This window comes from Callorhinus ursinus, unplaced genomic scaffold (genome assembly GCF_003265705.2).
Source record: "Callorhinus ursinus isolate GAN/ISIS: 27379988/994484 unplaced genomic scaffold, GSC_fseal_2.0 scaffold25, whole genome shotgun sequence".
Lineage (NCBI taxonomy): Eukaryota > Metazoa > Chordata > Mammalia > Carnivora > Otariidae > Callorhinus > Callorhinus ursinus.
The window spans coordinates 3,671,961-3,689,372 of record NW_027397087.1 but is presented as its reverse complement, the minus strand read 5'-3'; positions in this window follow the sequence as shown (position 1 = coordinate 3,689,372).

Genomic DNA, 17,412 nt, shown 5'->3' with positions numbered 1-17,412 from the left:
AAAGAAAGAAAGAAAGAAAGAAAGAAAGAAAGAAAGAAAGAAAGAAAAAAGAAAAGAAAGAAAGAAAGAGAAAGAAAAAGAAAGGAAGGAAGGAAGGAAGGAAGGAAGGAAGAAAGGTCACCACTTTTAACATAGTCCTTTCCGTCCTTAATTTTCTTAGAAAATTCTTTTAAAAAATTTAGCTGTGATTTTCTTGAAAATTTATCTTTTTGGTTTTTACTTCTGAAAACATACTCCCTATTCTAAATGCAGCCCTTCAAATATATGAAGAAAATTATTGTTTTTCCTGAGTCTTCTCTTTTTTTGACTGAACAACCTAATTTTCTTTGTTCCTCACACAACAATGTTGCAAGTTACTCAGATTTTCTCTCTTCCAAACCTGTTTTAGTTTGTCAGTGATACTCAAACTCTTGACATCCAGAACTGAATTAAAGCCTCAATAGATATAAATACCTAACTGAAGGGACTATCACTCCCCAAACTCTAGACACCATGTGTTAGTACCATTTACTATTTTATTAGCCATTTTGTCAATTGCAACGCATCTCAATTTTCAATGGAATGAGTCCTTATGATTTTTTCTGCCTCTGGTGTATTGTTTTCATCTGGAAAACAACTTCAACTAGAAGGTATCATACTAAGAAATGACAACTAAAAATTCACTTGTGGACAATTTATAGCAGGCAAAGTATAGGGCTTTTTTAAAAAGATAAAAAATTCTTTCGTCAGTGCCCAGTACCTTCTGGGTGGCCCTCTCCTTGTTAAAATCAGTTCTTGGTAAAGAAAATAAAACTGGTTCATAGTTAAAGAAATTTCTTCTGTGAGCCTCTTCATTTTAGCCAAGTTTAGAGCCATAAACTAAAGCAGGGAACAGCACACTACAGCCCAGCAGCCAAATCCACCTTGTCTGCCTATTTTCACAAATAAAGTTTTATTGAAACACAGCCACACTCATTCATTTTATATTGTCTATGGCTACTTTTGCACCACAATGACCAAGTTGAGTAGTTGCCACAGAGGCTAAATTACCCATAAAGACTAAAATATTTATTATCTGGCCCTTTTAAGAAAAAAATTTGTGAGATCCCTGAAGCTGCAAGAGCATTTCTGCTATGAAGTTTTGGAATAATAAACAGGTCAGAGGAGCATAAAAGAAGGTGAAAGAAGGTTTCCTGGACAGCTAAAATTAGAGCTAGTTCTCAATCTACCCAGCAAGAGGTCAGTATGGGTTGGGAGAAGAAATGAACAGCACTGACCTAATTAATATGGATTTGACATTTGCTGGAGAAGAGATCTGTTCCATATGGTAAAGCTGAAAACTTAGATGTCAGTGCTGAGTTGCTGCAGAAGAGGATGGTTGTCTTGAAGTAGTATATATATTGTCATTTCTGACATGAATTACATTAAAGTTCTTTTTGTCACCATGCTCAGGCACCCTTCAGTTTGGAAAGAAGGTGGACCAAATAATCCTATGCTTCACCATGTAGTTTCACCAGAGAGGAGATTTTAAAAAGCTGACTCAACAGATCCAAAAGAAATCATATTAACATTCATACATACTACATTGCTTTGGAGGTACAGAACTAGCATCTGAAGAGATACCACCATGTGTGGTGAAGTCAGCTTCTGTTTATCAACTACATAGCAACAGGATGCTGATCCAGCAGATGTAATTTATATCTGAGTGGTGGTTTTTAAAAAGATCCTTTTATATTATAAGAGTTTGGGCTTTTTCCAATCTGGAAAACAAATAAGAAACCAACATATTCTTAATTTCTTTCTATGAAATGCATCCCAGCCTCCACAAAGAAAATGCCAAAAAAAATAAGATCAAAATTTGAAATGTTGTTAGAAATGTCTGTATAGGAATTGTCAATTTATTAACAATCAAATAGACAAATGAAAATCTACCTTTGCTGTAGAAGGAATTAGCATGGAAGACCATAAGCTAAACTGTGACCTAGGCAAAATTATTTTCCACACTTCATCTTTCTCCCTCCATTTCTAGAGTTACCTCTGCTTTTCCCTTTCTAGGAATTTAATACACTGTGCTGCTCCGGGTTGTCGAGGGTGTCTACAGTCCTGCTGATTAGGCTTGATCTCTTTAGTGATTCTGGATACTTTCCTTTCATCAGAATTCGATGTCCTAGATGCCATTCTCTCAGGGCCTCTGGATGATGTCATGGGTCCTGCCTAGGAGACCCCAGAAGTAAATGCCCGTGTGTAGCATTAACTTAAGGAGAAAACTAGAAATTCCAATTCCTATGGAATACAGAATACCTACACCATATGATGTCCCTTGACTGGAGAGGTTACTGATCTACAGTCCCTTGCGGAGCCATATGGGTGCCTGAGGCTAAAGGTAAAATATGGGATCTATACACATTCACCAGAATATCTTCCCACAGTTTTAACAAGTGGAAAAGTTAATAAGAACTGTACAGTAAAAAAAAAAAAAAGACCATGTAGAACCCTGTGTTGCCCAATCTCTTTGTACACTGTTAACCCTTATAAACATGCCTGGAGGAGCACACAATCCCCATGTGGTCAGGAACCAGTCTGATTGGAAATAACTGTTTTTCTTTGCACAATAATGCATAAAACAAAGCAACATTCTAATATTAAATACTCAAACTCTCATGCAAATTAAGATTTTTTTTTTTTTTTACCTCCCTACTTCCTCAGCGCAGGCTAAACACAGTTCAACTTTGAACTATGTTTCAGTTCACCTTTCCACACTTTGTTCCCAACACCCTTTGGTGCCTTTGGTTCCTCCAGGATTTGAAAATGGGGAAAGAGGTCAGAGACTGAAAGTGTCTCCCTTGACTGGCACAGTTGGTAAACTAGCATTGGTACCCTTTGAGTTTCGTTGAATTTCATTCACATAAAATAAGATAAAAAGAGAGAGGGAGGCAAACCGTAAGAGACACTTAACTCTAAGGAACAAACTGAGGGTTGCTGGAGGGGAGGTGGGTTGGGGGATGGGGTAACTGGGTGATGGGCATTAAGGAGGGCCCTTGATGTAATGAGCACTGGGTGTGATAGGCAACTGATGAATCACTAAATTCTACCCCTGAAACTAATATTACATTATATTGAATTTAAATGAAAAATTTAAGACCATTCTTTCCTTCCTTCATGAGTCTTTGTGGATCTTTTTGGAGCTTCACGCACACATGCGTACATGTACACACTTTGGCCCGTTTCCCAAGACTTCTTGCTGAGTTTTTCCAGCATAGGTACTGCATCCTCTGCCAGCTGCCTAGGACTTGGCACCTGACTTAGGGAAGTCCACTTGCACAAAGTTATTTGTTGAGTTCACTTTGTCCTGCGGATGTTCCTCTCAGGCAGCATCCAGGACAACCCAAGTCTTCTCTGAGGTCACATCTTACCACAGCAATCATCTATTGCCTTGCTTCATCAAACTCTGAAGGTACAGGCTTTTCCTGGGGTGGGTGATGCCTAGGAGTCACCAAACCAGCTTCCTGCATCTGTGAATGCCTGTGAGGGCCCAGGATGCTATTCTAAATGTAGGAGTACTTAGATTTCTTAACTCTAGGGTTTCAGCCCGAATTAGGTAACAGGCAAGCTCTCATTTTACTGTTCTTTACAACCATGTAGCAAGTCTTTAAAATAGATTTGGGGCAGGAAGCTTTTGCCACTATTCTCCCCTGATACTTCTTTTTATTAACCCATCAGCTTCTGCTTATTTCAAGGCCAGTCCTGGTGGTGACTTGTGTAAATTAAATCTATGAGTCAGAAGAGTGTGTGGTAAACATCCTCTGTGGGAAATTAAAAAGAAAATAGTTAGAGTTCTTGTCCTTGATTTGCTTGTTGTCCAATGGATGTGGCAGAGCTATCACAAATAGGTTCCCTGTAGCATGACTGAGAAGACATCCATACAACCATTGGTAGCTCACCTCTGAAACATATTCTTTAGTTGAAAGGGGGAAATGCAAGATGACAGAGAATCAGAAAGTTTGAGAAGATCTAAAAGACTTCTTGAATGAATATAGTCCAACTCAAAATATGCATTGTTAGCCTACTTTGTACCAGGGATATAGTATTAAATTTTGTATTATATGATACAAAGATCCCTTAAGGAGTTTACAATTTGATAGAAGATATGAGATATGTAATAAAATAAATATAATGAAAAGATATTGTAATTTTAATATTAATTTAGATACTGCATTTTTCCAAACATAGCTTGCTTCTTCTTAAAAAAAAATTGACTAGAGTTGATCATTCACACAATTTTGGACTCTGAACTTGGAGGTACTTTGTTCTTTTAAAAATGGAGATGGAACTATTTTCTTTACCTGTTGGGACAGAGGTTTCTGACCTTTGAACTGAACCAAATGGTCTTTCCTCAGGTTTCTGAAAGATAGTTTGTGCAAAGTGTTCCTTTATAGATTTCAAAAATACTTTAATCAATAGTGTAAACCATTCACACCTAATTTTAAGTGTTCCCCTTCTAACTGCCTTCTATTTCTTTCTTACTCCTTCCAAAATCCACCTCTAATGTGTCCATTTTTATGTGTGGTTGTAATTCTGGTTTCCTTCCATGCATGTTACTCAACAGTGTAAGTTCAATGCAGTCAGTGAGTCAGTTTTATGACTCGACGAATGTTACCCGGGGAGATAGGTAACATTCTTTGATTTTATGGTTGTCATATATATAAATATTGAGTTCAATTTTCTAGTCTAGTCCTGTTATTGCTTCAGGTAGTGACCAGGCAGCAGATGAGATTAGGTCACCATATTTCCAAATCTGTAAAAACTGCTCTTTTTTAAAAAAAAAAATCAAGATTTTTTTTAATGTGTTGTTTTGGGGGTTTTGTTTTTGCTTTTTTGTTTTGTTTTGTTTTGTAACTTATGATCTGGCTTTATGATGTAAGTACAAACTTAAAGTTCCAGGAGTTTTGCTGGAATTATATTCAGAATCTTTAAAGTGGCCTGCCGGTTCTTGAGTAAAAGGACATCATTCTTTTGTGGTAGCAAAAGAAGGCCAATGATAAAAGCCTCAAAAATAAGCCTTGAAGAGCAGTCACTCTCTTGCCTGAGAGTCTTCAGTTAGGCGGAGTACAAGGATTCTTCAGAAAATGCCAAGAAGACCTCAAGAGAGCACATGTCAACCAAGCCACAGGGTAGGGTTGGAGACCCTTAAAGCGAAGTTGGGGTCAGATTGTGTCAGCATTCAAAGACATCTGTGGGTGTTTGGTCTTCATCCTGTAGGCAGTAAGATGACTTCAAAGAATTCTGAGTGATGGCGTGGCATCTGTGGTCGACTGCAATGTGGGGGAAAGATTTGGAAAGTGAAAAGTTAGAGGCAAATAAGCCAGTGAAGAGGCTGTTATAATGATCTCGGTCATGTATGACAGACATTATTTAGTGGAATGTTACCCTGAATTATTACCATTGATAATTAGCCTCTAATTTTTAAAAAAATATCAGAAAGTTTCACTGGTAATTGTTAGGTCAAGTGTAGTTAGGGACATCAGAGAAGTTTTGTCCCTGGCCGTGAGTTAATAGCCAATGATAATTCAGACATGAGTCAAAGATTTTGGTGCAAAATCTGAGGAATTTTGCTGCCAGCCAACCTCTCCCTGTGTCTTGCCCTTGGCCTTCAAGTCGCATTGTCAGAGAAGTCTTGGCAATGAGAAAGTTCAGAGTTAGGAAATTTTAGAGTTTAAAATATTATAACTATTGGTGTTTCACCTGAAGTCTGGTAAGTTTCACAGCTAATGCTTTTCCTTCTAAGGAGTATTTATGTTTTCAAGGTCAGGAGTAAGAAAAATCTGAACACTTGGATGATGTGAATCGAGTATGGTACTGATAGATGAACACAGTGTTTAAGTGGTTAGAAGGCCTGTTAGGGCATATATTCCTTTCTACTTTAGTTATTTAGCAGATAATGATATACTTTTATTAGGTTTTATGCAATGATCACCCAAAGGAGTATTAAGAGAAACATGATTCAAAGAATGATAGAACAACGTGTTGGAACAGACAATAGATATGGTTTTGATATCACAAAAATCATGGATCTAGATAAGGCACTTTAATAATTAAGGCTTTAGATTCTCTTGTTGAATGATTCAGTTAAGCACTATAAAATCCCAGGATATTTTGGCTTTTACTACTTGAAGTTAGTAGAAATGGAATTAGAAATATCGAGGCTTTGTATTTATACTTAAAATCATTGAAATTCTATCTTCCAAGAATAAAGAGATTTAGATTCAAGTGTTTAGAAGGACTAGAATGTATGTGCGTGTGTATGAAATATTAGCTTTTAGTTGGCAAAATACTGATCTTTGATGAGGGAAACCAAAATTGTTTCAAATTACATGTCACAGACCTCAGTTGCTCTGCAGAACTATTTTCCAGTTTGGTGAGTTGTTTTATTCCTTGATTCCTGTTTATGCTTTTCCAATCCAGCAAGGGAAAATGAAATGGATCCTATTCAGCCAGAACTCTGTCCTTTAGTCTTACGAACTCAGTGGCTTGCTAACAGTGCCCCAGCACAAAACAAACCAGTCTTTCTATTGGAAAATTTCTAAGCAGGCTTCATTTCCACTCTGTTCTATTAAGGGGACCCATAAGCATTTTCAGGGAGCATGGATTTTATGACTGCAGCTTGAATGCAGCTGTGTCTTTTCCAATCTATGGCCAAGAGACAAAATGCAACATGAGATTTTTAAACATTCCAAGGCCCATCTGCCATGTAACCCACTTATCTTTGTGGCTGCAAGTTCTTTATTGATCCAAAATGGTAAAGAAAAAAAAAAAGGCAACAAAGGGGTAAAATGTAGGGGGAGAAAAAAGCCATAAATCCATTCTTTTGTTGTTCTTCCAACAGCATCTGTGAGCAATTGTCACAATTACTAGTCAAACTGTATTTGACTTGTTGCCAACATGAATTTTCCAAAAACCCAATGTAAACAAACTCTGCAAGTACTTCCTCATTTGCCAAGCCAGTAATTATTTACTTTGTTTGGGCCTAGCATTAATGTCAGTTCAGCTTTACAGCCTGTAATGTGTTTGTTAATGAAACCGTGAGGTCTAAAGCTACATATTAACCTTGCCACCCTTCAATTTTGAGCTCAATAAAGTTGCACCATGGTTTTGTAAACTAGTGTTGGGGGACAGGCAAATGATTAATTATATTTTTCCTCTTTCCTTTATCCAAGCAAATTGTTAATCTTTAAACCTGCCTCTCATTTTAAAGTTAACAAGCCCAAATCCAGCCGCCGAGAGATATGATATCATGTCGACAAGTCACTGGGGCTGTCGTGAGGCCATATTTGGAAGTCATCAGCGATGGTGCTTGCATTCATATTTAGTAACCTTGCAGGCACTGTGCACTTCTTGAAAGGAAGGGAAAATTCCGCAGGGAATTGGGGAATATCAATTTGGTAGGGAAGTGATGGAATGCATGGTTGGGACGGAGTATTCATTTTGTGGAGACTAAATGAAAGTCAGGTGGTTTGAGGATGTCTGAGCAATTCAGCTAGCAAAAGAGATAAAAATTCCTGATCTGGGTGAGGAAATAAAGAGGTTGGGGAGAAGGAGACTTAGCCTAAGGATATGATATTTTTCTCCCAGACACAACAGAATCTGCCTTTGTCTCTGGTCTATTAAACACATACCATGCACTGCTGGTGACTTAGAATGCAACAGAGGACAGGTAAAAACCCCGTTCCCCTAGAACTCATATTCCAATGGGAAATTACAAAGCCAGATAATAAACAAAGAAATGGGCAAATTGGTTTCAGATCATGAGAATATTACAAAGCCAGTGAAACAAAGGGATGAGATGAAATCTCTGGTGAAGCCACTTTTGATGGGTGGCTAGGGAAAGCCTCTCCGGGAGGAGGACCTCTGAGCTGAGACTTGAACAATAAGACAAAGCCCTATCAGAATGTATGCGGACAAAACTTTTCAGGAAGAGGAAACCACAACAAGTAGCCAAGCAAGGACCAAGAAGAGGAGAAAAGGGCAATGTGGGTGTGCCCAGTGAGGAGGCGTGGGTGAGGGGTCGGGGAGGAGATGGGCCTGTGTATTGCTCTCCAAACAACTTGGGATGTGAAAGGAAAGAAGTGATAGGGTTTTAGGGTTACACCTTCTCAGAAGATTGATTCTGCTGAAAATTAATTTAGCAGTCTTGATTTGTTTTGAGGAGGGACCAACATGAAGGGCGAAGCGTCTGGCTAATACTAGATAAATAGTCCCTAGAAAAAATAATCACTTTTCATAAGCTCTTTCATGACCACCTCCTTTGAGTATTTGAAGGTTTAAAATCCTCAGGAACTGTCTAGAAATTTGACTTACAGATGAAATTTAGTTCTTCACTGTGGACCTACGACTATTTGATTTACCTGACATGGAAATTGACTCCAGATAGAGGTGTCTGCTTTATCTAATGTAAAACTATAATGTTTCAGGAAGTTAGATGATTATTTTCCCCTTTATCTCCAGAGAAGGTGTGAATAAACCCCCCAAAGGGATAATTTTGTTTAGCATCAGAAACCGATGGTTGTGTTTGATTATGTAGTTCTGAGCTCAGAATAGGCATTTTATGCAAAAATCAATATGAATTATGGAAAGAATCTAGCATTTTAGTTACACAGTGTAAGGGTTTTATAGTTAGCTACAGTGAGGAAGGAAACTACAGAAGGCAATTTCAAGACTCTTTCAGGAATCCTTTTTTTCTAGGGAAACACTTTACACTTAACAGTGTAAGTTGATGAAAAATGCACAAATTGGACATTCTCAAAATAAATGGTGAGAGAGAATGTAAAGAATCTTATGAATAATGTCAATTCCTTATGAAGAATTATATTTTAACTTACTTGTATGCCAAGAGTGCTTTGCATTCATATCTTGTGGATTTAATTTAACATATTTATTTTGAGGTAATCTTAGCTTATGAGCTAAAATTTTCAACTTGTCATACCAAAAATATTTTTAAAACAACAACCCTCTAACCCTAGTATACGTAAATCAGGAACAGAACCGAAATTCGTGGATAATTGGATTGAGCTCTGAGCTTAAAGATGAAGGAGACAAAAGCATGTCCCAAAGCAGCATTTGATAGTCTTAGTCTTATCTGTGGATGTTTTACACCAGGCGTGGATGCAGTATTTGTTTACAATGATTTGTGCTATTTTCAGTGACATTTTATTTGAGCTAGTATTCTGTATCCAAGCCAAAACATTTATGCATAATGGCTTGTTTTTCCTCTCTCCCTTTGGTTCAAAAGAGATACTAAAGCAACATCGCCTATTCTGATGACCATGTTGGCAAACCGAGAAGGTGGTTTTTGATACAGGGACACAGGCTGTAGAGCAAGGATAACAGAAGACAGTGACATGTCACGGGGGCTTTGTGACAGCTATACCCTACTTGGGCAGAAACGGCGCTGCAAGCAACCTTGGGAGATAGAGCGTATGGAACTCAATAAACTCAAACTCGCTGGATTTGGGAGTCCTTGCAAACTGATTACCTCCATGCTTATACTTCTCAAGTAAATCTTGAAAATCCCCACTGCTATCTGAGTATTTTAAAGGCATCCTACTCTGTGATAATGATCACTGGAAGATATACAGTGAGGTGGGCTCTTCCCTGCTGTTTACGGCTGGGATCTTAAAGAGCCACCGCTTTCTCGTTAATGACCCTGACCTACACATGTTTTCATGCATATCCCTGAGCCGTGCTCTACAGAAGGGCACTGAGTAATGCTCAAGGCATTTCCCACTTTTTTCTCGTGCACAACCCTTCATATCTTTTTGTTCTCCCTCCTCCTCAGTTCTAGCCATTATGTCCGGAAATTTCTAAGTCAGTGACAACAATCAAGTTGAAACTAACTTTAGTAGATGTTGTTAGGCTCAACGGTCAAAGAATTCATGTTTTTAGAAAATGTTACTTTACACTGGTGATAGTAAGCAATTTTTTCTTTGTTTTCACAAATTTATTTTTAAAATTTCTGCCCATCTCTGTAAAGTTAGGAGTATGGACAAGAGAGAAAGTTTCAAACAAGGAGAAAAGGGAAACCATGGTGAAAAATAAAATACGTTCAACAAAAAGACTTGCTTGTTTTCAAACCATACTCATGGAAACCAATGATGGTACCCGTATTTAAACTAGGTTGAGTCATCCCAGAATTATAACTGACTGTATGAAAGGCAATGGCTTGATTTAATCGGTGTTGCAAACTTGAAGAAACTCCTGGAGGCAACACAAACATTTCTTGTTTCTCTCTCTCTCTTTTTAAATTCTTTGACCTATGTCTTTTATTAAGAAACCCACATGTGGCTTAATTACTTCATATCAAAGTTATGGAGTTCTCTATCTTGCTCACCACACACCCTGGTTGTATATTCTCTTTTCAGCTGTCCATCTGCCAATCTATCGATTCACTTTCAGTAAGTGCCTATTTTGAGAGAAGTACTGAGGATATAAGAAAAAAATAAGAGCCAGCCTCTGCCTTCAGGGACCTTATTACTTAGGGCACACTTGCATGTGCTCACTCACATATGTGCTCACACATACACTTGCACACACACATATATTGCCAAAGTGTTTTATCTAACAAATGACAGCCTTGTTTGTCTACTTGTTATCTGGTGGTCAGAGTGTGAAGAAAAACTTTTTTCAGCCTTAGGTCCAGAAAGCAACAGATTTCTCTGACCAGATATAAAATAGTCATGAAGATTCGAGAAAGAATTCCCTTTTCCCTTTAAAACAAATAGTACTGAACTTACTGAGTTCAAAAAAAAAATCTTAGGTTTATGTGTCTTCAATTATTCAGGTCTCAAAATACACTTTTGTTGTAGGTGTTAAATAGGTTATAATGTTTCACTTTGAATACAGACATAGCGGACAGAATCCCTCCCAAAGGAACCAAGGTATCTCAAATCCCACAAATACATACAGGGGTATTTGTGATTTTTCATAGTCTTTCTATATATATCTTCTGAATTGCAATTTTGAATTAAAAAAAAAAACTAGCTGTTTTCAGTATTAGTAACCCAATATCCTGGATAAAAATTTCATTTGCTTTTTTTTAAGAGAAGTGTATTTACGCAGAAATGTTTGAGAAGGACATTTGTTTACACCTTGGATTCTTCCAAATATTATTTGAAGATAATGGACTAAGTACACTCTCTAGCTTACAACATGTCTATGCCTGTTTACACAGATACAATGGCTTCTCTGTGTATGTGTGTACTAGGGCGGGGGGGGCAGGGTGGGCATTTGATTTTAAAAGCTTAAGCATCAGTGGGGTGCCTGGGTGGCTCAGTCAGTTAAGCGGGTGCCTTTGGTTCAGGTCATGATCCCAGAAACCTGGGATCGAGCCCCGCATTGGGCTCCCTGCTCAGTGGGGAGACTGCTTCTCCCTCTCCCTCTCCCTCACTGCTTGTGCTCTCTCTCTCTGTGTCAGATAAATAAATAAAATCTTTTAAAAAATAAATAACAAAAACTTAATAACAAATTTTTTAAAAAATTCTCAGAGGAACATTAGCATAAAGTTTCTTCATGTGTTGAGGGAATGAGCCAGGTTAGGGTAAGCAGCAAAATTCAGTGTTGAGTAAGGTGAAGAAGACCATCTGCCTCAAAACCTAATGTCCCCAAAGTGCATTTGGATCATAGATTTAATAAAATGCCATATTTTGATAAGGCTGGTATCATATGGGACAAGCATGGTGCAGTGTAACAGCTGTGGCCTGGGAGCTGAGACTGAGTTCCAGTCCCATCTCTGTCACCAAATAACTGTGTGACACTGGGAATCATTAACCTCTTGGCTTTCATTGACTCACACATTGGGTAGAGGCCACTGTCCCAGCTGATCTGAGGTCATTTGGTAAATACTACAGGAGCACCGATGTGATTGGAAGTCAGAGGTTACTTCTTGTCCAGACAAAGAACAACAGTTTGATTTTATTTCTTGCGTTCATCGTGGGGCAAGCAGGGAAGTATCAGTCAAACCCTTATCCAATCATTCAGACCATCATTGCTAAGACGGTAATATGCAGAGTCTGAAGAGGGTGCTTCTGTCTAGCATGAAGGGTTCCTTCCAGCCCATTGAGGAGGATTTGGACACTGGACTATGAATGGGAAAACAACATAGAATGAATGATACAGTGGGACTGCAGCTTCTAAATCACATGCAGCCTTATGTGTTGGGGAAATCTGGGTGTAGTCAACTTCCCCAATTGTTAATCATGGGAGTAGGCTGGATACCTGGGAGGTGGAATCCAGCATCAGGGCCCTGCTTTCTGCCTTCTAATTTAGGAGAGCCATGGAAATGTGCCCTGAGAGCTCCAATTGCAGAACAGAGGAGAGCAAATCTGATGAGGCTTCTGCCTCACACTCACAAGGGGGTTCCTGCCCAAGTCCAGATCACAGGGAGCAGCCAAACCCCCTGTCTCTTGCTCTCAGAGCATCCCGCCCAACCACAAGTGTGCTCTAGAAAAACTCTGGCCTTTGTGTGCAAGGACAACAGGGAGGAAGGGTAGAGACTTCCTCTGACTTGTTGCCAAGACTCCTGAGTAAAAGTGAGGTGGGTCAGGAATTGGCCAATAGTGGGATATGGAGTTTTGGTGTAGGGACACCAAAAAAATCAGGACTAGAGAAGTGGATGAAAATAATAATAATAATAATAATTGTTGATACAAGTAATACATAGTTCTTATAGAAAATTTGGAAAATATAGATGAGCCAAATAATTTTATATTTTAAATTCATTCTAAATATATTCATTATTCTTGCTCAGTAGAAATTATGATGATAGTAATCACCACTGAACCAGTCTCTCTCTACCATTTATCTATATTTTGAAAAGTTTTATTCATTTTTGTAAAACAAAAATGGAATCATATATCAAACTATTCTAAATCTATTCTAAAATCTGTTTCTTAAACAATATTTTTTAGCAACTTTTCATGTCATTCTTCATAATGGTCTCATCATTTTACTTGCCGAAGAGAATTAAATCATATGCCTTTATTATCATTTATTGAGTAATCTCTTACTGTTAGATATTTCAGTGCTTTTAGATTTTTATACTGTAACCAACCATCCATGACTATCCTTAGAATACTAAAGAAGTAATTGCTGAGTCAGAATATGCATCATATTATGGCTTTTGTAAAGTTTTTTCTGATGGTTCTTCATAGAGGTTGTGTCAATTTACACTATCACCAAGAGAATCTGGGAGCAGTTGTTGCCCACATCCTAGCTAATTCTAGGGATTAGTATTAAAAAGTCCTTTCCAATATCAATTTTTTGATACATACTTCATTAGAGTCCTACTTTGCACTTTTACTATAATATTATTTCTATTAGCTCTTTCTCTGTCATTCCTTGCTCTCTTACTTATATGGTCGTTTGATACATTTTGCATTAGGGTTGAATTTTTCAGTGTGTTGCAAGTACTTTTTAAATGTTATATATTGAAATATGAACCATTTATTAGGCATTTATATTCTGTAAATATTTCCCCTTTTTGTCATTTGCAATTTACTTTATATGATTTAGGTCATGCATAAGTTTCAAAAATTTGATATATTAAGCCTTTTTCTTTATGGTTTCTACTCTTCCTGTGAGGCTAAAGGCTATAAATATTCACCTCGTATGTTTATGGTTTCACTTTATACATTTGAATCTTTAAACCATTTGGGATTAATTTCATTGTAGGGTATCAGATGTGCAGTTAGAATTTAAGATTATTTTTATGTTTGGCCAGTTGTCTAAACACTATTCATTGCATAATGAATTCTCTTCCTCACTGATTTGAGGTGTCCCTCTCACCATATATTAAGTTCTTCTAAATACTGCCTTTTAGGTCTAACTATTTTAATTTTCTCCACTGTTACGTCTGTTCCTGTACTAATATCACATTTTTATTTTATTGTAGATTTATAATGTCATTGGGATAGGACTCCCTCATCTTTTACATTTTCTAAAAGTTTTGGCTCTTTTGACATATTCATTCCATCAGTAACCTCACAGTTATTTTGGCAGCTATGGTCATACAATGGAATACTATTTAGCAATAAAAAAGGAACAAAGTACTGAGGCATGCTACACCAACAATGAGCCTCAGAAACATTAAGTTAAAGTAAAAGAGCCAGACACACCCATATGATTCCAATTATATGGTATGTCTAGATAAGGCAAATTTAAAGAGACAGAAGGTAGATTAGGGATTCCCTGGAGGCTGAGATAGGAAGGGGAATTAAATGCATGAGAGAAGTTATTGGAGAGATGAACGTATTTTCAAACTGATTTAGGTTGATGGCTCCACCATGCAGTGAGATTACCAAAAATCACTGGATTGTGCGCTTGAAATGAGTGAACTTTATGATATGCAAAATATATGTCATTAACATTGTTATGGAAAAAGAATCCACCCTGGAAAGTTCATCAAAAATTACTCCTGTGTTTTGTTTGGAATTGGACTATATTTATATATTAGTTTCAAAACTGACATCTGGAAACATTGTTTTCTTTTCTAAATGATAATTTATCTCTCAGGCAATATTTACAATTTTTCCTGTAATTTTCCTATTAATTCCTTGGACCATCAGGTTTTTCATTTGTTTGTTTTATTTTTAGGTGGTGGCTGTTGATATTACCCACATTAAATAGAAGACCTGATTATTAATGATATTGTAGGATACTGCTTGTTTTTTTTATGTATTTATTTTATAAACAGTCCCATTAATGAAATCACTTATTGGTTCTAATATTCCAGAATGCACTGAAAGGTGTGAGTTACATTAACAATCTGACAGACCTCTGGCTCAGAGACTTTAGAATGACAGCTTATAGATCTAGCCACAAGTTGAATAATTTCACCATGAATTTCCCCCCAAAGTTGTTAAACGAAGGTCACTTGATCCTGGTGATTTATCAACATCCAGTCTGTCAATTTGGTTTAAATTTAGACTATCTACTACCAATATCAGACCTTAAACCTATGACCTAATAACTTGAAAATAGAGCTTTAGAGTGGGAAATTTTATAACAGCATGTTTAGTAAATTAACTATCTAATGTATAATGGTGATGAGAATTTCATTGAATTCAAGCGTATGTCAAGAGATCATAATCAGAACACTGGCCATCAGGTAAATTAACAAACCATTTGGCTGGGAATAAAATGATTAGCACAGGGATAATCTACTCTGTTGCTGATGGTTATTGGACATGAGACAGTTATCTGATATCTACATGTTTCAGTAAATACTGAGCAAACCTTTGCCACTAAGAAAAAAATGAAGATTTTTAGTTGCTCACATTTGGTTGCTGACATATTTTCCATTTAAATACACTCTATGTAAACTCTAATTAGCAGATAAAGGTAGAGGAGAAGTTAGAAAGTCAAGTGGTGGTAACTTTACAAAAAGGATTCTTAAAAAAGAGAATATATTATCTTGGATTTCACTTAGACATGTTAGGGAATGCTTGAGGATAGAAGTGAATTTGGACAAATTGTAAAGCTTTGGGGACTGTAGTTTTAGCGAGGGAAGGTTATGCATAAGAGGGTCAAAATAGTGATCTTAACCTCAGCCTTTCTGGCACATCTAATATATTAAATCTAAAGAGTTTTATTCTATGAATTAGGAAGGAAAAGTTTCTATCACTGTCGTATTTTGGGCCCAATAAATCATTACACTCTCCTGCTAGTATGCACATTTCTGTAGTGGTCAAAATTTTTGTTCCAAGCAATGAACAGTGACCCTGAAATACTTGAGCAGAAAAAAATATATATTTAAAGGATATTGTAGCATGATAGTCCTGCTTGTTTAGACTTGTAGTAACTTTCACTGACTTCTTATCACTAGATGTTGTCATATGAGAGGCATTTCTGAAATCTGCCAGTCCCATCCAAATACTTTCCATCGTATGGCAGTTACAGAACATTTCCCTTCATTGTTAGGATTATCACCCTAGCCAATATTATAATCCTAATTGTTGTCGTTCGCCTTTTGGCACGAAGGCTCCGAAATTGCTAGACTGCCGTCTTATCAATAAGTTGTCAATGCTTCGTGGCAGAAGCACATATCTCAGAGGTACTAAACCTCTAAACCAGGAGAACCAAGAGTGAGGAGGATGGGGTACAAGGTTGTTAATGAGTTGTCACTCGGACAGGCAAGAGCCACAACTTCTGTTTCCATTGCCTTGGTTTCCAGACGCTTGGATATGGCTATCAATGAGACAGCATCATATCTTGTTTCTGGCTTGGAGCATACATTTCTGTTCTGTGTAAGCAGTCTCTGTGCAATGAGATAGATGATAAAGTCAGTGAAGGCCATGGAATGTAGCCCATGGTGCATCTTATTTTGCTGCAAAGTTTGTTCCTTATTCAGGAGCAATATTGTGTAGCATTTCCTGAGGGATTATAAGTGTTCAGACACTCCACAGATTCTGGAGTTAGATATAGCATGACAGCCTGGAAAAAACTCAAATCCAGATTGTCTAATCTATGTCACGGATTGGATTCTGTGGGAAGTAGATTCTGAGACAAATTTGTATTTAGTATGTTTATTGAGGAGTGCTCTTGGGATCATCACCTATGGGAGACTGAAGGAATGAGATTGGAAAGGACAGGGGGAACAGTAGAACAGCCACAACAAAGTCCTTGGCCAATCCCTCTGGGGAGTTCTGGAGTGAAAGTGGGCTCCTAGGTTTGTGCTGAGTTGGGACATAGAGGCCGAGGCTTTTATATAGCCCCAACAAATGCATCTTGGTTGAATCAAATGTAATCTCAATTAAATCCCAGGAGGATTTTTTTTAGTACTCGACAGCTAATTCTAAAATGCATATGGAAATATAAAGGGCTAAGAGTAACTAAGATTTTGAAGAAGGAAAACAAGGTAGTAATACTTGGTATTGTAGATATCGAGATTGAACATTAATCTAGCCCAACTGTGATTTGGCATAGCTGGAAAGAAGAGGCAGCAGAAAGGGATTCATGTGTACATGGACACTTGATACGTGACAGAGATGGCATAGTAGATCAGTGGAGAAATAAAGGCCTTTCTGTAAATGGCACTTTGGGAATTGAATAGCCACATAAAAAATAAAATTGGACCCTATTCATATCATAAACAAAAATAAACTTCCAATGCATGAGAGAACTAAATATGAATGATAAAACTGCGTAACGTTTGAAGGCGCTGTAAGAGAACCAACTGCACCGTTCAGATTGGTGGGTGAGCACATGAAGAAATAGGAACTCTCAGGCTGCTTGTAGGAGTGTAAACTCGATTCATCCAGTTTGGAATACAGTTTGGTAATATATATTAAAGTTGGCTATAGGCATACTCTATAACCCAACAGGTCCACTGTTTTATTTTTTAATATTTTACTGTTACGTTAATCACCATACATTACATCATTA